Genomic DNA, 25,966 nt, shown 5'->3' on the forward strand with positions numbered 1-25,966 from the left:
TCGAGTTCATGGTAGATACTAGTTCACTGTATTCATGGCACTGCCGCCCAACGCTGGCTAAGCCTTTCTAAAACCAAGGACGTTACGCCCAGCGAGTATATCATAGCAACCATTTCTTGTCAGATAGTGCTCAATGTACATGCCAATGGCTGCTAATTGGCAATGAGAGACATGAGAATTCGGCTTTTAGTTAACTCGCACGCTGGGAATTTTTTATTGTTCAACAACGCCCACGACAAATCTACGACCAGCACCACCTTGCAGGTCAAAACGTAAGACTGGTTACGCCCTACGACGAGGGACGCACGGGTGCCGCTTTAAGGAGCTTCGCCCATAAAACAGGTGAACTGAAAATCACATCTCAGATGGAAAGGTCAGGGATGGCCATCGCAAATGTAGTCTGTAAATCTTCATGTTCTGTTTTGGACTACGCATGAGTAGACAAAGAGCAAATCAGGTGCATCGGTAAAGAACGTGGGAAACGACAGATAACGAATCAATTTCGCCGACTTTGCACCCTTATGCTAAGAACTGCGCTGTTGTGCATTGTGACATTAATAATAATAATAATAATAATAATAATAATAGAAATAATAATAATAATAATAATAATAATAATAATAATAATAATAATAATAATAATAATAATAATAATAATAATAATAATAATAATAATAATAATAATAATAATAATAATAATAATAATAATAATAACGATAATAATAACAACAACAATAATAATAATAGTAATAAATTGTCGGGGTTTTGGGTCCCATGATATGATTTGGGGAAACACTTTAGTGGATGGCTCCGAAAATTTTTACTATGTAAAATTTAAAGGTGCAGCTAAATATTGTAGTACACGAGGCTCTATAGCTTTTCTCCTCTATCGAAATTGGGCCGCTGCGAACGGGATTCGATCCGGCGACCTTTGCGCCAGCAGTGAGCCAGCACATACACACAAGACATCTGCGGTGTGTTCGCGTTGTCTTTACCACATATCGATAAAATGCGCGGCATTGTTTCACACAAACACCTGTTGAAGAGGTATACACTCAATGTAGATTTTATATATCGTATATACTGCGTTTGGACACCGCTACGAGCACGCTTCTAGGAAAACAACTTGAAAACTTCAATAGCTGCGGAATTTTTTCTTTATCTTTTAGCTTTACATATATAGGAACGCTGACGCGAAACGTGATGCGTGTACACAGCTGTTTCAATTGCGGTTGCCGGAGTCTACTTTCGTTGTGTGCAGAGCACGTGACTATTAGGTGAATACCACGTGATTCAGAGTACACACGTGCCACTTGCGAGTCGCATTGTCGTACAGAGTAAACTGCACGGTTCCGTCAGCGAACGATGTCGTAATGTAGCGATGGGATTTGCTCGTCCTTTCTGGGAAACGTTTATCGACCACTTATCACACTGTCGGTGCGCGCTTTGATGGCGTCTGATAGGGAACACAAAGGATATTCACTTCACTCGGGGTTGCGCGCGTGTGCTACGTCCACTCACTTTATAACATACGCCCGGTTGCTTTTTTTATCGCACTCGCGATAAAGAGAGTCTTGGCGAAAAGTAGAAGACCATAGTGTGTATCATTTGAGAGCTTGTTTTCTTCACACACGCGCACACACACAAAAAAAGTCTAAGAGTTTCCGAGTGAAAACAACAATGTGACTTTTAAGCGCGCCTTGTTATGGTGCTCCAGACCTTTTATCACGCGGGCATTGCGCATGCGTTCTTTCTCCAGTGGAGAGTCACGAAATGTCTTTGAATCTCGGAAGCTTCTGGTGGTCCCGAATCACCATGCGAAGCTCTGGCATTGCAGCGTTCACAAACAAGTGTGGCACATTTATTAATGCCCACCACGTCACTGCCTTTATAATGTGCTGTGCCTGCTTGGAGCACGCTTAGAGTGAAGCACCGGATGATACATGCACAAAAGGAAGCCACGAAAAGCAATGCAGACATGAAAACTTTGCACAAACCCTGGAACCATCGTTCATCAATACCGAACTCTTTTGTCTAAGAAAACTGGCGGACTAACGCTTGCTATTTTCCCTTTATTGTCCTGTATTATAAGCTGAGGCATCCAGCTTTTCATATATACATCAACTTAGCGACGTCATTGGCCATGTTCATTATGCCAATCAACCTTGCTAACTGAGCAATGAAAGTGAAGCACACAAACAGAAACGAAGTTGGCGCTGTCAGTAGCTGTCACCACACGAGCCTGATCTCATTTCCATTGCGATCATGCGGTCTTCGAAGGTCGCTCAACTCGAGTGGACCATTCGGTGTGCCTCGCCACGAATCACGCCTACGTGGCTTGAAGGACTCGTCACAGGACCGCAACGCACACAAACTGGAGGTGGATTCGCGAACGCACGTGCGTGTACCACAGGTCACGCGCAAGTCTAGATTGTGTTGTTGCTCGTCGATAAGTTGAAAGAAAAGCAGGCCACTGAGATTTGTTTCACTTTGCTTTGTCTCGCCAATTGCCCCTCTTCTGTAGCCACGCGTTCGCGGTGTTTGCAAAACATCGCAAGTAGCTTTCGATGTTGTCACTACCAGAGCGTTCGCAGAAAGTAGATTCCAGGACGTGCATGTACTCGTGTAAAACTGTTTTGGCAAATATGTGATAACATCCGTGAAGATGCGGTATATCTACTGTAATGTGGATGAAGCGGCGCTCTTCTCGTGTCTGTCACGTACTCCTTTTGTGGAGAGCTGAAAGAGCGCAAGGAATTTATCTGTGTCCTTGGTGATCAAGATTACGAGGGACATGGTCTCGGCACTGAAGATACCCACAGCAGCCACCCCAATGAAGGCGTCGAGTGTCACGTGGCAGACACGATCGGCCGCGAGCTGTATTCTCTGCCACGCAAGAGAGCAGCTATGAGGCTACCCCCCACGCCAGACCAGACCACCCAGAAGCCACAAGAGTTGCCGAGGCCGCATCCAAGCTCACCAGGGCTTCAGCACATGGAGGGGCCAGATCTTCTCGTGCCCGAAACACTCCGCCGCACACAGACAAAGAAACTCCTAAACTCGTGCGAGGGAGAACATCGAGGAGATTCGGTCTATCACTTGCAAAGCTGCGGAGACGCGCGCAAGTAATGAACAGACGGTCTCCTTGCGGCCACGCCACATTAGCGCAATCGTCTTCCTGTCGATGTGATTCTGGTACAGTACGCCCACAAATGCGACCAGAGAAGCTACAATGGCACCTATGGCCTCCTCTAAATAGCCAGTGGCGACCGCAGGAAACATTTACACTCCAGCATAGCCAAGCGCAGATGCAACGACACCTGCAATGTCCGCCGAGGAACAATCAGAACTGCACGCCAGAGATGTTTTCGATAGCTATGGCACTTCTCTGTCCAGAGCCTGGGGACCTGCGACTGCCAACGCGGCACAACATAACTCGTCTACACGAAAGTGTTATTGCGGCTCCCAAGGTAATTTCGATGCATGGCTCAGACCGTCCAGCACGCAACAGACAAGACCGCCCTCCAGAGACGTTTGAGTGATTCGTAACGCTAGACAACATGGACCCGTCTAACGAACTGGCCCAAACATCCGATAATGCGGTTTTTTAATTTCTCCGCGTGGCCGAGTGTAATGTGGATGAAGCAACGTTCGGGAACGGGCGCGTGCTTGGCTAGCATGAAGAGGAGAAAGACAAAAACGGAATAAAAACAATATTCTTTCCTTAGGAGCCTCCCCATTATGTTATTGTCTCCGGGGTATTTGTTCTGCTGTACAAAGATTCTTAATCGAATCAAGGCGGTTTTGGTTGCAAATCTGTAAATTAGTAAAATTTGTTTTATTCTAACTTTTTAAATAAAAATCATATTTAAAAGTAATATGTGATCCACTACCTCAATAATTGTTTGTTGGCAAATCCCACAAAGTGGGTGAGAGCCATTCATTTAGGCCATCATCAACATGATCAGCTGGCCTGGAAGACAGACAGGCGTTGTCTTTTTGTCTCAACCGTTGCAGTACTTACACTTAGTGGAGGTCTGGACTGGTAATAGCGATATCACCTTGGCTTCGTAAAATATTACATATAGTATAAGAACACTGACCCAACCAGGCGTGCACCATATATGAGTAAAGAATCACGTAAACTCTTTCAACAGCCGTGGTAGCTGGTATGCGACAGCTCATTCTAGTGAGAGGGAAAAGACATTATTAAGCCTTAGAAGGATTAGGTTTTCCGATTTCCATTGTCGAGTCTTGGTCCCGAACACGAGCGACATCAAGACATGGGAGTTCCGTGATTTCCAAAAAAACAAGCTTCCTTTTCGGACGTATTGAGAGCTCTTAACTAGAGAAGCTGTACGAAAAAAGTTGCATGCAGGAGGTTTACTCCGTTTGCGCAACAAGAGCGCTTGCGTGTACTCTATCTCGTAACCGTCCTCGATCAGCGGACATTGATCGCGGTGCTACCGTTGGAGAGCGTACGCCCGCAACGATGGCAGGGTGCCCTTTGTTGACCGAGTGTATCGTAGCCTATCAACGCGCATCTCGACTTCGGCTAGCGTCCCTACAGTCACGCAGTATATCTCTTCTGGATGTCCGGTTGATTGTCCTCGGTGCGAGTCCCTGCAGCAGGCTGCACAAGGAATTCCTCGGTCGTCGCCTGCCTCAGATATGCAAGTACACATAGCGATTGTACGCTTATTCGTTTACCTGCACGTACTGCGCGCTGGTATCATGAAGGAACGAGGACGCGGCATCTGCGTGAAACGAAGGGCTTTGCATTTTCGAGTGTTTGGCATAACTTGGTGCAGCCGCTATCGTGGTGGTTTACTCAACAAACCAGTTTTTAGTGACCTTACTGCGATAACAACTGCATGGATGTTACGCAGGCATGTTCACGTCCCCTTCGGCGCGATGCTGTTACACAAGCAATGTCATTGGCGACCCTGGTGGCATTGGTGCAAGCCATGTTGCATAACGGTGGGGGAAGGGGGAGTGGTACAGGCTAAAGTTCTGTCCTCTCTGCACAGAAGCGATTGCGTCGAGCTGCGTGCCACACCAACACGTTGAATTCCCGCGTAGTTGCATGGTGCTTCGTTAGGATCGACCACTATAAGATAGCTGGTCTTGCATTTTTACCAAGTCGCATTAGCGCAAGTCCAGTTTTGTCTCCTATGAGAAACTGGCTCATACCAACAAGGGGGATTGGACTCAAAAATGAGACAGTCAAAAGCAAGCACTTCCTTGTCTACCTCGTCGTCTTTATGTCCGTCGTCATTTGTTCCAATTTGACTTTCTTTGATATAAAAAATCCACGCGAGGAGTGAAGCACAAGGTCAGACAAGTCATCAGTGGCACTTCGTCCGTCGGGCGACACTTCCAAAAACGCTGTCGACGTTAATGGAGGCATGACATTTACACTCGTGTTGTCCGTTGCTATCATCAGTAATCATCTTCAAACACTGAACATTATTTGTTGAGCTCTGTTGAGCTTGCCATAAATAGGAAGCTGTCACGGATTACGGGCGGCTGAGGGCGATGGACTGACACATGACTCGTTTCACAAGACAACCCATTTATTATACACTCATGATACTCTAACAAATATGTAATGTACAAAACAAATTGTCATAAATCCTAAAGTAAACCTCCGAAATACCTTTGCAGGCTAAACTGCCTTAACTATTGTCAGACATCTCTACATCCTTAGTGCTTCTCAAGATGAATATCGTCGCCTTACTTGTCACAACTGACGCACTGTTCGTCAATGTCCTGACCAGTCGTTACCGACGTGCCATTACCGACGTGGTCGCCCGCTGTAGTCGTCTCCTGATGTCGGTGCTGAAGTGACGGAGACCCCCCGAGGTTAGGCCTAGCAGCGTTCAGGGATAGCCGGTACTGCGAGCTGACGTGGCCCACCGGGGACTGTCTTCGTCAGCTTACTTCAAAGAGGACTTGCGCCAGAGACGTCAGCGCTTGCTGTGAGTGGTTGCTGCATCTCGAGCAGCCTTCCTCGAAGCAGGTCAAGGTCTCCGTATACTTTTCGGGACGCCCACTACACAGATTGCCGAGTCTATGTCCTGACGCTCTTGTCAACATTGCGATTGCATGCTGGCCATGTGACCTTCTCCTTGCAAGCGCCCGTCGTCAATCCCACCTCGCCTTAGCTTGCACCCATATCACAGCTCGGGCCACGCGCCACGATCATCACGTTATGTTGCGTGTGCTCGTGCCGTTTCAAATCTTGCCCGCTCCTTATCGCCTTCTTTCTTCTTATGGCCTATTACTCGTGACAGAAGCGTTTGAAGCACTTCACCGTGTAGGCTGTTCACACGAAACAATTACCGATAGGTTGTTTTCCGCATAGACACGTTTACCTGAGAAAAAAACAGCAACTTCCGTCACATCAAGTTAAGCAGACCACAGACTCTCACGCTCAGGCTACTTCAGGTAAGGGTGTGCTCTAAAGCCGCACTGTTGCCTTATGTTTATCCGGAAATACAGCAAACCAACGCATGTTCGTTATGCGTGGATATAGCCCACTTAGACCACATGTTCTGACGGTGCTCCGCGTTACGGGGTGGCGATGTCATATCACGAAGTCGTCCAAACAGGAGGATGCTCTTTTCAGCCCCGGACTCGAAAAACAGCTATGAGCAGTCCAAAGAACCCGCAACGCAGCGGATAGACATGGCCTTTCTGTTCCGACGTTGAAATGGTCCGCTGCGCTCTGCAGCGCGTTCCGAGTGACCTTATGGTAAACTTTGTCCATCCATACCTTAATCCACCTATTAAACTTTTCCCGAAGTTTCTAAAAGAGAAAGATCTGGTTTGTCATTGGTACCAATCGGCGCTCACCTCTGGGCGCTGTGTCGTAAGGCGCGGGTCTCGGTCAAGCGCCTTGCGTTGAATGGTTTACGGACTGCCAGCATGGGAACTGCATGTTCTGTCGCACTACATAAGCCGTATGCATGGTTCGCCTGTCCGCGCTGTGCTTTCATAGGATATGTTTCCAGCATTATCTGAATGGGGGCAACTGGTGGGACCTGCATATCACACAAAGCAATATCTGCCTGAAATAGACATCCTTTTCCTTGCCATCTAGGTAAGACTCACTCCCGTCTGCGTGCCCTAGAGGCATCAAACCGGACACGTAAAAGTAATTTCTGAGCATTGGAGAGGTTTGGAGAGAGAGAATACAATAAAGGCAGGGAGGCTAACTAGACTCCATTCAGTTTTCGCCCTATCCACGGACAGGAGAAAAGGGGGCTAAAAGAGACTGAAACACAAAGCTTTGAGGACGCTTGAGCTTCGACTTCAAGAGTAAAATGCGATAGCGTACTCGGGTCCTGTGCATGCCCCAACAGTGCTGCGCGTAAGGGGACGAACGACTGTGCGTGCAATATTGACAGCTTCAAACTATCCTGTAGAATGCCTAGTGCGAGTACAGTTGTTAAGTGCTACAACTGCGAGATCAGGGTGCCAAGATTTCTCCTGTGCCGATCATCGAGTCTCCTGAAAGTTCACTGGAGAGTCCGGCCATGTCCGAATTGGGCAAAACGACACAAAGGTGATCAATAGTTCCTACACATTTACAGGGGACGTTGAGAAATCAGGATAGTTTAGAGTCTCTGGACTGTTGCTATGAACGTGAGAGGATTGACAAAGTACTGGGAGCATAAAAATGAAACGATAGCGCAGAATGCGGACCGTTATAGGACGATAACACCATAAATTGACGCTTTTAGGCTACGTGCGCTACTGTGCGGCACGAAGGATAACGGTCGGATTACTCTATGGTTGGATTATGAGAGGGAAAGAGCAGGCGCGCAATCGTCAATTTGAACGACAATGAAGCAGACGTGACAAGCTGGCATAGACCGTCGCACAATGAATGTCCTCAACTTTGCAGCGATGTAGCGGCACACCATGTATTGCCTACGTCAAAGCACGCTGTACGAGACGAGTATGCAGCCACGTTCCTCTTTCAGGCATTATTGTGAACACGCTGCGCCCTCTGAGGAGTACGCTGCGAAGTCCAAGTTGACATTGACAAGTAAATTGTTTTCATAGGACAAGATTTTTAGATAAAAGTTTTCAGTAGTAGACAGATTAATTGGTTCGACTACGTTGGGCACCAGAAAAATTTCAGACGATTGGTCTTACCGTCGAAAAGCGTGGTACATATCCAGTAGCAGCAGCAGGTGAAGGAAAAGTTTGTGGACGAGTGGCAAATAAGCAGCATCAGAAAGCAGCGCTTCGTTTCGCACGTGGTTCCCTCAGCACATGCTTTACCCTTCAGACTGAAGCACGCAGTGACCCAAGCTGGGCGGAACACGGTTTACTACAAATAATCCTGACTAGAGTGTCAAGTATCCTCTCGACAGAACTATCTAAGTAAACACGACAGTCGACCCCGATTGAAGTGCTACGTGGTGACTAGGACGTGCGCATGCCGCGAAATGAAGAGTAAACGTAGCGATAAACATTCTTTGTGTACACGAGTAGTTTGCTGCGATGGGTGGCAAACTCGAAATTGAGTTCTCGTGCTCGTTTTTTTTCTTTCGACTTCTGCGTCGAGGTTGGTTTAGTCCATACATATTTTGAGAACAATCCTATCGGCTTCGCATTATTTTCTTCCTTCCTTCCCTCCTTCCTTCCCTCCTACCCTCCTACTCTCCTTCCCTCCTTCCTTCCTTCCCTTTCTTCCTCCACAATCTTTCTCCTTTCTCTCTTTCCTTCTTTCCTTCTTTCTCTCTTTCGCTCTTTCTTTCTTTCTCTTTTTTTCTCTCTCTCTCTCTCTTTCTTTGCTCCTGCAGTAATGAAGCTTCTCCTTCAGTAGAGCTTTAGCTGATGTGTTTTCGGCACTCCCTCACGCAAATTTAAAGCACATCTAGATTCTTTGAAGCTTGAACTTGTTATCCTGACATTAGAGAGCACTGAATGACCCTCAGTATAGCTGCGGCTGCTGACGCAACAGCCCTGGTTACGTGTGTAATAAATAGTAGGAGAACAACGATAGTAGACTGGTCTTCTCGCCAGGGTCTGTTTGCCGAGGTGCTGTCCCAAGTACGATTAACAGTGACTACGCTTCACCTTATAATATCTCCATGAACTCTGGATTTGTTCATGCCTGTGTGTGTGGGGGGGGGGGGCACAATTTTTGCGCGTGATTTCATCATTCATGCTGCATCTACATAAAATGCGTGAGACATGAAGGCGAAGTTTGCCTGGCTGCATTAATCTCGAGCACACCTAGCCAGATTGCGCTCTTTTTCGACCGGACCAATTTGTGTCACACTTTTTTTTGTCATACAGAACTATAAAGAAGTTTGAGGGTGGCACTTGAGAGACCGACTTGAGCGATCGTTGAGTAAGTGCTCAATGATTGGTATGACAACATTTTGGCGAACGTTTTTGTTTTACGTGGGCACTTAATTCTGTTAATATTTGTCTTTCATAAACATTTTTTTTGCCGAGGGGACATTTTCTTTTGTATTGAAGAAATGGGACTAAGCCACAAGTGTTCGTCTATGTTCTTTGTAGTTTTGTGCTTGTTTATTACTTTTTGACGGCAACCATCATGCAAGAGAAGGAGAAGCCGGTGTCACACGTTAGGATACTTCACTAGCTTTTCAAGTGTCAACTCCGTTGTCGCGTTCGTCAAGATCTCTTTTTTTGATACACACATGCACTCACAAGCTTAGCCAAAATAGCCCGAACGATAAAGACAAAAGGAAGAACCTGACACTCGCGTCTCGTATCTCCGTCAACACAGCAGATACTTGACCATCGGTCTGGAGATACCACCGAGCGTGTACTTTAACGGGATCACCAAACGTGACAGAAAAAAATAAGCTCCGCTTTGGAAAAAAAAAAAAACGGGAGCAGTGTGGCGAGCTGCCGAACAGTGCCTCCACCACGTACACACTGCCGGTCAACAGCCAGAGGAAACAATGACTTTCTTTTGCTCCAACTCTCGCGAGCTCATCCACGTGAGCGCGCTAACAGCCGTTTGCGTTGCTTGTCAACCATTGTTTCACACGTGCACTGTAGTGGTCGGCTGACAATGCTGAGACTTCCACGTTCTCGACAGACCGCCCTTAACCGATAACGCAAGTGGAGCTTTTGTGTTCACATGGATGCTCGGATAGCAACAGCTCGTCGTTTTGCCCCCAGTTCTGTGCAACTCTGCGCAGAAGCGTCTGGACCGATAGAGCGCTTTTGGCATCCGTTTTCGCGTATGGGCACTCCTGAAAGCGGATGCCCTGATGGATGTTTTCACTGCCTGATTAAGGAATGGCCATCATTTCAAATCTATCACTCTCAACGCCGTTGACCTGACCTACAGAGCCGATTACTCGGTGCTAAAAGCACCACCTCAGGAAGCGCTGAGGTCGAACCACACTGAAACTCGACATGAACATTACGAGAACTGCTGCAATGCCGCCTTGATGCAACAATTGAAAGTGTACGCTTAATCCATACTGTCAGGCATGTAGTGCATGGTTTTCACGTCACACAGTGCATCATTCAGTCTCGCAGAGTAGTAGTACAGGTGTCTGCCCAGAACGAGACATACTGTGATGCCTTCCCATCCCAGACATCAGCATTCCCTAGATCTTTAGCAAGACATTTTTACTTCACACGTCTTCAGCTGCACTTAGGCTGGCTTCAATGTATAACATCACTGTTACTTCACTATTAATACATGTTCAGTCGTGAAAGTAAGCAGTGAGATAAGAGTTTAGGCTTTGTAGCACTGTCTGATGTATATAGTATGGAATGATGCAAGCTCGACTTTTTTTCTTATTACGACTTCATTAGAGCCAGAAGGTGACATTTGTCACGTGATCTGTTCACTAAGCTGTTAGCGTTTCTAAGCAGAGCGTTGATAGTTTTGTTCACCACGAAATATTCAATTCTCTGTTCACCCGTAGCGACACTACTTTATTTGATTAATTTTTGATGTTCTTTTAAAACCCTGCCGTACTCCACCAAACACCTCGTGGAAAGCTCTAGCACGCGTGAGCTTCCGTGAATGTACAGACGCGTCCACTGTTAAAAGGAACACCTGAGTGGTTGCATGTTTAGATTTAATGAGCTTACGGAAGCAAAGTAGCTTAATTATGCATAAGGCTACTGGTGGTTGAAAGTTGCGATTCTTCTTGACAAACTACTCATGTGTATGTGTATGCAGATAGTTTTCATAACCGCTTGCTGTTAGAGAGCCAGCAATACTGATGGTCTGCATTCGAGTGTTCCAGTTAACTGTGGATGATACTGTACTTGTTTCGGCGCTTGGACAATGTTTCGCCTTATTTTTGGTATGCCAGCCAGGAGGATATGTGCAAAGATTATCGTCCTAAAGTCAGCAAATTTCTCTCTCTCTCTCTCTCTATCTCGTGCTTTGTGAACAACAAAACGACAAGGAGCGGAATAACCAAAGGCATACATGCGTTTCAGGCTCGCACATCCAGCCATTCAAACCACCGGCAGACATTTAATGCAAGTAACGAGTGGTAACACTGCGAAAAATGACAATCAATTTAACAACGTAGATCAGTGTTTTATACCAGTGTCGCACGACGCACTGCTGATCGCGATTAAGTTAGATTAGGATCTTATCAGCAAACAATAATTGACCATCTTCAGATCTTGTGTAAAAAGGTCAATCACTACCAAATTATATCCGAACCAGGTTCGATCACATTCAAAAGTGACGGTGTGACATCGGCAATAGTAACGTTAGGAAGTGACCATAACTTTCATCCTCCTTCTCTTCCTCCTCATAATGACTACACCCATTGCAAGGCTTTGCCCACGTTCGGTCAATCAACCTAGTCCTGTGCTTTCTGCTGCCGCGTTATACCTACAAACTTCTTGATCTCATCAGCCGATCTATCTTTCTGTCTGCCCTTCATGTTTTCCTCTTCTTGGAATCTAGTCTGTAGCCCTTAATGACCATGCCTACGTGCTGCGTGCCCGGCCCATCTGCATTTCTTCTTCATTTCACCTATGATATTCTTAACTCCCATTTCTTCCCTGACCCACTTTGTTTTCTTCCCGTCTCTTAAGGTTACATCTATTATTTTAGTTTCCAACGCTCTCTGCATCGTCCTCAATTTCATTTCTTCTGAACCCTCTTTGTAAGCCTCCGGATTTCCACCCAGTATACGTCACCAGAAACGGACGATAACATTAGTTTGCTATAATTACCCCCTGAGAGCATTTATACTGTCACTGAAAGGATCGCAGCCGTATGAAGTCATGCGAGGAGGGGGAAAGCTTAAAGAAGAGTCCAATCTATAGAGAGGCCAACGAAAATCGGAAAACCTGGCGTTGCCCACCTCTGCGTCTAAGACACCGAGATGCTACATGAACATGCACGTCCTCGTGATTGCACACTTTTCGCAACTGCACGAAACATTGCGTCATATACACGCAGCGTTACACGGATAAAAGGAGTATAACAGCGCAATGCCAGCACTATATAGCCACGCTCGCATGCGTCGAAGTGAGCAGGTGCGACCTTCCGAACTGCACACATGTTTCGGTGCTGCAGAGAAAATGTTCGCATCCCAATAATGGAAAGGCTGAGTGCGCACGCTACACAAGCATTGACGCAGCGTGCAGAAGGAGTGACGCAACGGCCATATCGAGAGACGTCATAGAAGTGCAATCGTTCATTGGTGTGAGACGAGCGGAGCGGCGAGTGTTTTGTTCGTCGTGCACCGACATGTGTTCTCTTTACACTCCACTCTCTAGGCATTGTTGTAATAAGCTGTCCGCGTGAGTTCACCGTATGAAAGACGGGGTTAAGTGATCGAAGAGATGACCTCTCTCTCCACGACAAAACGACGAGGCTCCATCCCGAAGCGTTGGTTCTAGGGAGTCGACCACTATCGACACGTGTAGATAAAGGCAGCCCAATTACAGAAGCATTAAAAAAAAAAACAAAAAAACCCTGCGCTGTTCAAATGGAATAGTCGCCAACGCCATCTTCAGCCGACCGCGGTACTTACGTGTATTCAAGAATACAACCCGCACTGTCACACCCACACCAGCAGCCATGTGCTCTAAGCATTCAGCTTCAGAGTCTATACACCTAGCTCATCTACTTGTACAGCACAGCGCGACCCTTCCGGTATCTATTTAGCAAGTATTCAGTGCGTGTTTGTACGAGAGATCATTTTCCAGTGTTTTTAATAAAACACCGACACGTAAATGTGTTGGCTATTGAATACCACACCACACGTATATTATTATCACGCATAATAAGATACGACCCAACACGATGCATCAGCTGCGGTGGATCTGTGGACAGTGGCACACTGCCCGTAATCTCATGAAGAGCCAAAATGAGGGAAACAGGCATGTCTCCGTAAAGAAGCTGCACGTGTTTTAGTGGACTTGTAGTAGCATAAGAGTTATATATAGTGTTCGTGTTCTGTGGTATTCGATAGCGTATGTATTTACGTGTCTACGCTATAAGCAACGGGAAACGATCTATTGTACGAATACGAACACAAACATAATTGCTATATTGATACCGGGCTATAGGTTGCGATTCGCTCTATGAGGTGTGCACGTAAGCAAATTACAACGTAAGCAAAGCACAACGCTTTTGTAAGCAAAGCACAAGGCTCATTGCTCGAATATTCACTCACTGTCTTGCTCACATTCAAGGCTATATAACCGCACGTTATTGCATACGAGTGAGGGCAAGTTTGCGTTTCGCAGAACGACCTATATTTTAAGCCGGAAGCCTCCGCGGGTACCTCCACCTTCTCGGTGTAGGTAGAACTGTGCTAGGCCCCATGGCGTGCATTTACTACGAAAATTTCACTTGCAACTTAACAACGGGAGGGCTACAGCTAGTTAGTGCACCGTATCCAGCAGTACTAAGCGCAAAAGCTTTTGCGTCAAGAGGCCATGACGAACATGAACGAGGCATATTAGTGACGAACGCAAACTCCCGGCAAGGAAGACCCGATGAAGGCTTCGTTTTAAAAGGTACCATCTTTCACATGAGCAACTAATGAAAAAAAAAAAACACCCGCAAAACAGTTTGATTGATTAATATGTGCGGTTTAACGTCCCAAAACCACCATATGATTATGAGATACGCCGTAGTGGAGGGCTCCGGAAATTTCGACCACTTGGGGTTCTTTAACGTGCACCCAAATTTGAGCACACGGGCCTACAGCATTTCCGCCTCCATCGGAAATGCAGCCGCCGCAGCCGGGATTCGATCCCGCGACCTGCGGATCAGCAGCCGAGCACCTTAGCCACTAGACCACCACGGTGGGGCACACACAAAAGAGCAGGAGTCTACGAAGTGTCGGAAATATGGAAGATAATTTGACGAGCCCCATTTGATACGTGGCGGTTGGTTATCTTTCTGGCTCCCTATTGACGTTTTCCAACCGCCGAGTTAGAACGACTGCCGTAAGTTGCAAAGTGAGGCCGTTATCGTGTGTGTCTGATTCATCGGTAATAGTAAAAAAAAGGAGCGGCAGAAGCAGCAATTTGTGCCAGTTGAGATACCCGACTCCCGTTTTCTGAAATGCCTAACCGTCGTTTCATAGTGCAAAGACACCGCGCACTCGCTGAAGCGTGGTGTGTGTGTGAGAGAAGTGCCTGATAAGCTTTCTATTATGCATATGTGATAACTTCAGACGAATAAGAACAAGGAGTTCTTTGCACGGCTTATGGTGGTCTGGCGCAATACGGGACTCGCACGATATGCACGTCACAATAGAGCCCTCTCCTATCACGCCACACACACCTGTATATCAAACCCGTTATCAAGTCTATCGGAAATGTTCCACGCATGCTTGCCCTTTTCATACGCTCGTCGAACTTCCTGCGTCTAAAATATTGTCATTGTCAGCTGTATGTTAGTCGGCATTTCTCAGACATTGTAACTTTCAGTAGGCTATTTGAATAGCACCTGATAGTTTCACTATTGCTCGGCAAGGAGCCTTAAGCATGTATTTTTCGGTAACTATCCTCCTCATACGCAGCCACTCAAGCAACTATTCTACGAAAAATGCAATTTCTTTTGCCTCGTAGTTCGCACAGCCAGCTAATGTATGCGGTGTGTTGAGTGATAGGGGTTATGTAAATTGAAAGGTTTGGTCAGTCTGGTGGAGATTTCCGCATCGAAAAACATTGTCTCGAATGTATACCATTTAGACGGTAATCTATGTCTTAAGGCGTGTTTCATGAGGACGAGTACTATTATGGCACAATGCAAATCGGTTCTGCGGAATCCCTCGAAGTGACGGAAAGGATAAGAAAGTGGATTAATCCACCCACATGTACTGATTGTAGATGTAGGGCTGAACGCCGGTTAATTTCATGTCTTTCCTCAATAAGGCTTTTAGTGGGAAGTGAGTGAAGCAGCTTAAGAGCAGAACACCACAAAAAAAAAAGGGGGGGGGGGAGGTATACCTTTTTTTGGGTGGCGATTCCGGAAAAGCGCGTCGCACGGCGCAAGAATCCAAGCGAATACACACAACGATCCAGGCTGGAACGCTGAATAACAGGTGTCGCCGAGGCTCGCAGACTACACGGGACACCTTGCACAACCGTGTCGGGAAACTATCCGCTTCACTTGTGGGCACAGGCTCGAGAGTGGTCGCCACTTAAGTCGCTGTTCGCCACGGACGGAAGGCCGAAAGGTTGCTGAAGCCGCCGCCACCGCCGTGATTTCGCCCCGCAGAAAGAGCGCCGCCGTTGCCGCCGTGCCTATCTCCGCGGTCGCCCGACGGTATTGTTCACGTTATCGACGCAGCGAGACGCCGTAATCGCCTGAATAAACCAAGTGGTCCGGTTCACTGCGTCCCGACAGGCCTTCTGATCCTTCCCGATAAGCTCGCTTGTTTGCGCATTTTAATGCTCCTCAGTAACGTACTACCCTTACAGTCGTCGTTATATCGCTTTGGCTGCATGATGAGGTCAGTGATAATGATTTATCGGGTTTTCGGTGTTAAACCATCACGGGTGTCTATCGGTTACGATGCTCGAGCGCTGATCCGCTGCAGGTTGCAGGATCGAATACTGGCCGCGGCAGTCACATTTGCGATGGAGGCGAAAATACTCAGGCCCGTGGGCTTTAGATGCATGCATATAGGCGTACTTTGAAGAGAACGCCGTGTGTCAAAATTTCCGGAGTCGTTCACTACGGTGTCTCTCCTTATCACATAGGAGTTTCGGGATGTTACCCCATCAATTATTATTACAGACGAGGCCTGACGTAGAAGAAGCGCACAATTGATTGATTGATTGATTGATTGATTGATTGATTGATTGATTGATTGATTGATTGATATGTGGGGTATAACGTCCCAAAACCACCATATGATTGAGAGACGCCGTAGTGGAGGGCTCCGGAAATTTAGACCACCTGGGGTTCTTTAACGTGTACCCAAATCTGAGCACACGGGCCTAGAACATTTCCGCCTACATCAGAAATGCAGAAGCCGCAGCCGCGATTTGAACCTGCGGGTCAGCAGCCTATACCTTAGCCACTAGACCACCGCGGCGGGGCAGAAGAGACGCATGGGATTATTGATAAACTTAGAGTTACCTAAAGCGAATAAGCGTCTGATACGGGGTAAGATTGAGGTTTCTGCAACCGCGTGTCAAGGGCGCCTCGCAAGCGTGGATGGGCTGAGGAGAACTTGCTGTGTTCGCCTGTGTGCACACACGCAATTTCTTCATCACTGTAAACGCTTAAATATTCAGGCGCGTCAGGTACGAAACTGAGCGCGAGAGTAAGTTCGCGCGGTGAAGACTGTAGTACGGTACTAAACGTTGGAAGATGCGACGCTTTCCCGCGGATTGAATAACATATGACGTATATAGGAACTCTTGTACAACTATTGTAACAACTTCCTGCGCACTCACAAAGCGTGCACAGGAACAGACGACTATACGGTATAGTATCGGAAATTTCGTTTAGACGGCATATCCACTGAAATAGATTGGCTACAACGGGATTAGTATATATACTATTTGAACAATTCATAGTTCGGGACGTTTTCGCTATCTCCCTTCCTTTTCTAATTCGATTGCAGGAAAAGATGCTAGCGCGCACTCTTCCCGTTCACACAGCAATGCATTGTCAGTCATAATTTACTTAGTACTTACGGCGTCACAACTGATGAAAATATTTGATGCATTCCTATTAGCCCAATTAAAGGAATTATTTGTATATATACTGGCCGATGTTTACAGAAACTCCTTGCACAGCGTTTGCCTAACGAGTACTTGATTCCGTTTGACGCCTGATCATCTCCAAAATTTGCAGAAATGTTGAAGTAACCATGCGTTATGACTGTATATCGTCTCCCCCCCCCCCCCAAATCGCGCGAAACGTAAAGCGTGTGCACGAATTGGCCACAATACAGAACGTTGATAATGCCATTAGTGTGCCATATCTTTGTAAACATTCAGAGACTCCGGAACGTTGCACAAAACTTACTGCTACCTACCCCTTTGTCAAACTGAAGCGTACGCGGGCCTTCCAGCATGCATAGTATATCGTTAATGCACTTACTCTGCACAAAAAAAAAAAACAGGAAAATATCTGCTGCCCCTCTATTTCTTGAAGCCGCCAATAATGATTTTTTTATTTTTCATGGCAAAACTACAATTGCGTGCCCGCTGTAGTAGAGGGATGCGTATAATGCTGAACACCTGGTATTCTTTAACGCGCAATGATACCGCACGGTGCGCAGGCCTCCAGCATGTCACCTCCATCGAATTGCGACCACTCCGGCCGGGATGGAACTCGCGTATCTCGGGCTAGCAGCTTTGGTGAACTCAAGGAACCCCTTGTTTATGTGCGTGTCCCTACAATATCGGCAAAAAAAAATTCGCAGAAAAAAATTTCACAATAAAAATTGTCAGTGAACATTCCACAAAAAAAAAACGAATGAAAATTTTACGCAAAGTACAAGAAAGCAACTTTCAGTGGCATACATGCACGTCAGCAGAAACAAGGTAATCTGCTCACACACATTCGCGCACAAAACGCCCACTCAAAACACGCATATGCCCACCGTACAAAAAAACAAAAACATTTATTTGCGCGTCCGTAGCAGCCGTATGAACGCAGCCTGCAAGCCAGTTTCAATGACATGCTGCGTCCATATACGGCTGCTGTGGGCGCGCAACTAAATCTGTCTAATGAGTACACGCGTGCGAACACACACGCACACACGCAACCATTAATTGATATGTGGGGTTTAACGTCCCAAAACAACTATATGATTATGAAAGACGCCGTAGTGGAGGGCTCCGGAAATTTAGACCACCAGGGGTTCTTTAACGTGCACCCGAATCTGAGCACACGGGCATACGACATTTCCGCCTCCATCGGAAATGCAGCCAGGATTCGATCCCATGACCTGCGGGTCAGCAGCCGAGTACTTTAGCCACTAGACCACCGCGGCGGGGCCACACACCCAACCACACCCCCACACACACGCACACGCACACACCACGCATCATGCGCGTGCCCGCATGCTCGTTTACATTTAGCTTTAATAAGGCGGCGCCATTAGTTAAATTGCGTTTGAACAGGAGCAGACGACTCCTCTTAAAACACCAACAGTTTTTTTCTGCAGAACACACAAATAGAAAGCTACAACATAGATAAAGAGTGATACAATGAGAGGAGAGATGCAGGAAGAGGACCTATAGAAGGAACAACTCTGCTTGCTGCGGAGTCTAGCAAATAGCGGCGATAAGCGAAGTAATTGCGTATCACTGCTGAAAAAAAAGCGAACGAAGAGATAATCGAGGCGCAAGAGCGGTCACAGCTGCTCAGGCATTCCGGAACCAAATCGGGCCGCAAGATACTCAATGATTTAGGCCTCAACTCTATTGACCAGTGCCCCGATTCCATGCAGATTCCCATAAACATCAGGTCTCAGCTGCGCATCGCACCCATTCCCCGCAATATGCACCCTGCGCACAACGTCGGTCGGTGTAGGGCCAGTGGTAGAGCTCTGCTCGAGCACGTCCGTAGCAACCTCACTGATGCAAGCTTTGTGGATGCTGCGCCATATGTCCAACAAGAGGCATTCGCTGTTTCCATCGTCAACTCAAATTCCAGGCTCACTTGCTCCGCCACAGTACGCACATCGAAGCCCGTGATAGCCGAACAGGTTGCAATCGCGCTGGCTATGCTAGATTGTCGCAGAGAGTCAATATACGGCGACTTCAAGGCGGCTATCAAAGCCTACGAAACCGGGATGGTAGCCCCTCAGGCCCTCCACATTCTCCAAAGCGTCAAGAGTATCACGCCCCATTCTCTCACTTGGTTTCCCGCTCACCTGGGGTCGATTGAGGGCCCTACCTCTAACCCGAACGAGGGCGCACACGAGGCCGCGCGAGGACTCACTGACCGCGCTGCCTCCACAGTCCCTCTGCCTCGCTGGGAACCCTTACTTACGTTCAACGAAATAACAAAGCACTTCTATCTGTCAAGAAGGGTATTCCCTCTCCCACACCCGGCCTTGTGCAGGGCGCAGGCAGTCACCCTAAGACTATTGCAAGCCAGTGCGTATCCTAACCCTGTGGTTCTTTATGCCACCTACCCTGAACGGTATCCAAGTGCGGATTGCCCCGTTTGTGGACTGTTAGCCACATTCAATCATGTGCTGTGGGAATGTGAAGCCATCGGCCCCGCCCTCAGCGAGGACAGGTGGGCTGCCCTCTTACGCAGCCCCGAACTTAAGGATCAAACCCTGGCCGTCCAGAGTGCCCGTGAACGGGCCGCCAAGCTCGGCTTGACGGTCCCCAACGTGGGATTAGCCGGGTGGCGCGGGGTCTCCTCTGCGTCTTCTCAGGACAAAAATAAAGTTTTAATCCATCAATCAATCAATCAAAGTATAGATCGATAAATTTTCCTTTCAATAATAGTGGATGCTTAGGAGCACAGGCACCACGACTAAATAAATTGTGATCTGGACTCGTGACCCCGTGAAATACAGCACCTCACGAAGTATATTTAACAAGATAGACGATGATGCCCTCCTTAAAAAGTATATGGCAGGGGGATTTCAAGTACACAGTAGAACTTGTGAATCATAATTTCGAAGTCATAGTTCAGTTTCGCCATAAGAGGGATGCTGTTATTAAAATACTATGGCTAAATTCTTTTACCAATTATAGTCACTGTCATACCCTTTTACATAATAGGAATGAAAGAGGTCCAGGTACTCATTGTGCTCACAACTTATTCCGCAAGATTGTTGAATAGTAGAAAGTGCCTGTAAAAAAAAGTAACTTGTTTTGAGCGTTTGCTGTGCAAATCGTGCCGTTCGCTTGAGTAGCAAGAACAAGTTCGAGGGCGTAGGTATAACATTCCAGGGCAGCTAACTTCAGTAATTGATGCTTTTTTTTTGTACACACACTTCGTTATTTTTGTATGCTACAGATTTGTGCACTGTTTCAGTTCTCTTGAGACAACTGCATGGCAGTGACACGTTGCGCGTTCATTTCTTTATTTTTTCTAATTTTATTCATGTACAGTGCCCCGAAAGGTACTTGTATGCTATAGGCGTGCCAGGGCTAGGAAACTGCTGCTACTCCTTTCGTGCTGTCTGCATTTTTTCTATGATAAACACCTCTCCCACGAAGCATCTCCTTTTTGGAACTTGATATTGGGGTCTCGCAACGGGTGAAAGGCGCCAATGGTGGGAGCTGCTGTGTTCTGGAGCTTGAGCGAGTCGGTGATACATAAGGCGGTTACAGAAAGTACCAGAATGAACCTTTTCGGAAACGCCTGGCAAAACTGATGGCTTTTCACAGGGAGATCATTATCGGGCGGCCATTGGGAGCGTTCTCTCGGGAGTACATCAATGCAACCATCAGGCTGTCGAGGCAGCTCACAGGGCCTGCCTACGTGGGCGTCTGTATACACCAGATGGGACGAGCCGCGCAGAGATAACGTGACAGATAAGGGAACAAACGCGCGACTGTTTCGTGACGTCAGTGAACTGAAAACGATACGTTAACACTATTGACAAGTTGACAGGACCGGACAAAGCATCAGACCATTTAGTCGGCAACACTGACGCCTTATGACCACGTATACGCGGCCACTACATATTAACGGCTGTTTCTTTGCTGCATCAGCTAAACGGCGAGTCGGAAATATCGCCCACATGTTATGGCGCCTGAACGCTCGGCATGGACGTCATTGTAAAGATGACCTCAAGGAACACTTTGTCGTGGTGTTTGCATGTGCAGGTACACAAGCGAAATTTCAGAATTCCGGGTGTGTTTGAGACCCAGCCCATCACCCCTCCCCTCCAGCTTCTGCCCACCCCACCCGTCCATGCAAATGCTGCAGAAGGCTTGCACATTACATCGTAGGATACAATGTGCAGTACTTGTGAATCGATGCACGAAAGTATTGGGCTGAGTACGCGTTTTTTCGCAATCTTTGTTTCCAGCGTCCACAATTCCTGGCATGTTGGCGTGATTTCAACTCGATTGCCTATATCTGTGCTGGACATACCTCTAGCGGCCAGACTTACAACAACATGACGTGGTTATTGGGAGCAATAGGTTATAGCAGTATTTGTACTGCAATAACAGTACTTGTACTGGTATGCGTTTCAGTCCCTAAGTACTTCGCAGAAAGCTCGATTACACATGTGTGGTCAGTACTGCTCGCAGACATCTACGAAAGCAGTAAAATAGATTCTTACACTTTTTTTTTTCGTCCGTCATCATACGTTTCTCCCCCTTCTGCCTTTGACGTCAGCAATGGACGTGACAAGCCATTGATGACAAGCCATTGAAAAAGAAGAGGTAATATTGGCAACCATGGTGAAGTAACTGGATGGATGTCCAATTTGCTGTGCCTACACCACAAGCGAAGAAAAAAAAATCGAAGAAGGTATACCTTGCATGCAATGAAAGTATCCATTGGGGCCAGTATACGGCACGTATGGCGAAATGATTAAAGCGGTACGCAGCACGAGTCCACTGGCATCAAAAAGAAGCTCTCCGTGCAAACGCTGCATCAAGACATTACGGACGATAGTACGCAATCTTCACAGTGACCTGCACCACATGTGCACCTTGCATTTTGTGAATGGTTGTGCTGGGGCGAATTTATAAATGATTATGACTGGGTAAACTTATGAACAGTTTTGCTCGGGATACTTTGTGAACGGTGTCGCTGGGGTGGACGCTTTTGCTGGGGCGACTTTGTGAGCTGTTTTGCTGGGGCAAATTTGTGAGCTGTTTTGCTGGGGCAAATTTGTGAGCTGTTTTGCTGGGGCAAATTTGTGAGCGGTAATTATGGGACGAATTCGTGAGCGGTAATTATGGGACGAATTCGTGAGCGGTAATGATGGGACCAATTCGTGAGCGGTAATGATGGGACCAATTCGTGAGCGGTAATGATGGGACCAATTCGTGAGCGGTAATGATGGGGCGAATTTGTGAGCGGTAATGATGGGGCGAATTTGTGAGCGGTAATGATGGGGCAGACAGTTCCGCTGAGGCGAATTTGTGAACGGTTCTGCTGCGGCAAACTTGTGAGCGGTTTTGCTGGGGTGAACGGTTCTGCTGGGGCGAGCAGGACCCATTTTTTAAAATAATAACAATATCAAAATAAACGAGTGGTGTTGAGGCATACAGTCTAAACAAGGCAAAAAACTGTGGGCCTAGTTAGCGAGCACGGGATTTCAGCGTTGCAAAAGCTGTGAACACCAATGGCTCAACTGCAAGCTGTAACGAAAGGAAGAGCGAGAGTATTTGTGCAAGCTAGAATTTCATCCTTTTAACGATTTTCCGTTCCTAAACTTTCAAGTGCTATAAAAACCACACAGCTGTATTCTAAGTTTTATGAAGGGTGTGTGATCATTTAACGAGGCTATACAACGCGAAAAAGTGAGCTCGTGTACTTTTACATGTTTTCCTTTATCGCATATTCAGGACGTTTGTAGTCCCTTTGAGAGCTCCGAAAAGCTATATTTAGAGCGACATAACAAGAGTAATGAAGAAAAGGGCATTCCTGTCCGTAAAATGAGATGTGAAAAGTGGATATTAGTTACATTTTCTAAACAGACATGGTGGACGCACAACGTGATTACCTTTCTTGAAAAGCCTGGCTGTGATAGGTTGTAACCTATTGCATATGCAGCGCGTTAAAACTGCACGGGTTCAGTGATAATTTTTTAAAGGCTGGTTGTAACATACTGTCATTAGGAGTGTGAAAAAAACAACCCTGTGCAAAAAAAAACTTATTTTGGTTAAGTGAATTGAAAGTTTTGACCTACGTGAGTCGGCGAGTTCTTTAAGCGCTGCCTAGGTAGTATTTGCTGCCTTCCGCTTAGCTTGGACACGCCCGACGATTCTGCGCGTTGCCGATCGACGAGGAAGAGATCTCGTTCCCTTACACTTAACAGATCTTTTTCTATAGCCTCCCAGCTGTTCGGGATCCGTGTGGCCGCGAGTTCACCGTGATAATTAAAAAACAGCCGGGAAAGGAGTCAATGCCCCGTAGCGGAACCCAAACAAAGTCACGTGACTTATCTACCATTTTGTAGTCGAGGCAAAGAAAGCTACTGTATTAGCCGGCTCCCACACGTTGTCTGCAACTTACTTTCTCCCTTTCGTTCGGCGTAAGCTCTGAGGCAGTTGGTAAACTGTAATTTGCTTGCAAAGCCTCGGAAAAAAAAATATATCGTTCTGAAACAAAAACATGCAATAATAAAGGAGGCAGTGCTTGAAAAACGGCTTTCTTTATACTTAAAAGAAAAGAACCAAGACTACCGTGAACACGCCAGTAAAAACGCATAATATGAAAGACGTTACGATGATGCTCTTCATACCAAGCGTTTTTCATACTAGACAAGGACGTCACTAATTTTGGCACCATCAGATTCACTGCATTTTCTTCCTACCACGCCCAGGTTTTGTACGGGACATCACGGCAACGGCGACAAAAATTAGCTCGTATTGTTCAGGTAATTGTGACTAGGTTAAATTAAGGAGCTAAATAAGTAAATCTATATGATGCACGACATTACTTAAGACGAAGAAGACAAAGATTAATGCAAAGACCAAAACATTCAGGTCAACACTTTGTATTCACAGAAAAATAAGCGATATCTACAGCTTTCACATCTTTCAGTCCTAGTTGCACGCTGTGACCTAATTCATGCTCGTACGGATGATTTAGGGGAAGCTCAGGATGGATATAGATATGTGGGGTTTAACGTCCCAAAAACACCATATGATTATGACAGACGCCATAGTGGAGGGCTCCGGAAATTTTGACCACCTGGGGTTCTTTAACGTGCACCCAAATCTGAGCACACGGGCCTACAACATTTTCGCCTCCATCGGAAATGCAGCCGCCGCAGCCGGGATTCGAACCCGCGCCCTGCGGGTCAGCAGCCGAGTACCTTAGCCACTAGACCACCACGGCGGGGCAGGGGAAGCTCAGGAGTCGGAATCAGAATGGAGGAGGAAGTACATTTCACGTCTGAATTGACAAACCGCTCAACGAAAGCAATTTTCGTTTACGTTGCTTTCCCCCTTTGTCGATATGCAAGTAGTCCCTCATTATCCCTCTCCCTGTTCGTTTTCCCCCACACGTTCATTAATTTATGCTGTAATGGTACCCGCTGTTTGAGCACGAGGCAGTTCTAGTGCCAACACCAGAAGTTTTTTTTATTTCGCCTGCTTCGTCGCAAACGCCAAAATTTTACGTTTAGCGTGTGCCAGCGTGCACACTTACACATGCAGCCACTCACTATATCACACTTTGCCACCTTATCATGAGCTCCTTGCAAAAACGAGTGCGGTTATTAACGTAGACTTTTTTTATTAAAGTCAACAGGCAGAAAGCAGCACCCCGGCCTCGCAGGGCACGTACTATTGTGACCGAGTTCCACCAGGTTTAAGATCTCGACCACAACAGACTTCCACCCGTTGTTATGAATTTTGCTCTGTCACGATGGTAGCGGTGGCGAAGAGCGGCGGGCCGTCCAGCGGACTTCGATGAAGCCTTAGTCCGAAGGTGAAACAGGGAGGCAATCCGTTTGGAAAACAGCAACAAAAGTAGCGTTTACTGTAGCAGGTTGTCGTTTGTACAGGGCCGGCCAGCACGACAACGTCGGCTGGGGCAAGATCTTCTAACATGGGGCCGGCACGGCCTTAAATAGCGTCTTTGGTCCATTCTCTTAGACCAGTTCTCGGGCTCGGAGGGGGGAGACGTAGCCGTACCCGGAACTGCAAAGTGGTCCGGCCGAGGAAACGACGTTATCCCCGGACTGCACGGTTCTTCTGCACGGAAGGCGGCGCTGGGAGGGGGGGGAGACAGTTCGTCGAAACAGGGCTCGATCCTGCGAGACGCGCTCCCGAATGAGGAACATGTCTGTGGCACAACAGCACCCCCGCCGCCAGACAATGCATCCGGAGTTTTGAGCCGTCAGCGCGGCTCGGAAGGAGGGATGCTGGTTGACCATCGGTAGCCGTTCCGCTCTCTCCGCCCGTTCAGACTTCCAAAGGCCTGCAGATGTTCACTGGAACGACGGAGTCGAACACAAAGGCGAACCACTCCGGCCAAAGCAAGCACCCTCCAAATGCTGATCAAGTCGCCAGACCAGCAGACACCAAATGTTTCCTCGAGATTACGCTGGGCTAACAAATAGCATCACGAGCAACGAATCTCGGGAGGAATACACAATGCGGACACTCCTTTACAGTGCATGACACTGCTAAACCAATCAGAATTTTTGTTTTCGTGAGCGATTCTCGATTGTGACCCTGGGCAGATTCTGGACGATCGAAGCTTCTGAGGATTGCTCAATTTAGCACCGAAACTACAATTTAAAACACCAAGAACTCCCGAATCACGCACATTTGCATCGCCTGCAAGCATAAGATTGTCAAACTTGACAAAGTTCGTCCTCCTCAA

The 25,966-nt window shown here is 47.0% G+C and overlaps 1 protein-coding gene across 2 annotated transcripts in view; it reads right to left on the reverse strand.

The window, feature by feature from the left end:
- Window positions 1–25,966, reverse strand: part of LOC119174454 (dual serine/threonine and tyrosine protein kinase) — a 120,841-nt gene that overhangs the window by 73,856 nt on the left and 21,019 nt on the right. Inside the window, exon 1 of one of the 2 annotated variants that reach the window (XM_075895616.1) lies at window positions 15,460–15,669. The exons of the other annotated variant lie outside the window; for it this stretch is intronic. The gene's annotated coding sequence lies outside the window, so the exon portion shown is untranslated. Of the gene's footprint in view, window positions 1–15,459; window positions 15,670–25,966 lie in introns of those variants that run through there. 2 annotated transcript variants of the gene reach the window in all.

Source organism: Rhipicephalus microplus, chromosome 5, assembly GCF_043290135.1.
Source record: "Rhipicephalus microplus isolate Deutch F79 chromosome 5, USDA_Rmic, whole genome shotgun sequence".
Lineage (NCBI taxonomy): Eukaryota > Metazoa > Arthropoda > Arachnida > Ixodida > Ixodidae > Rhipicephalus > Rhipicephalus microplus.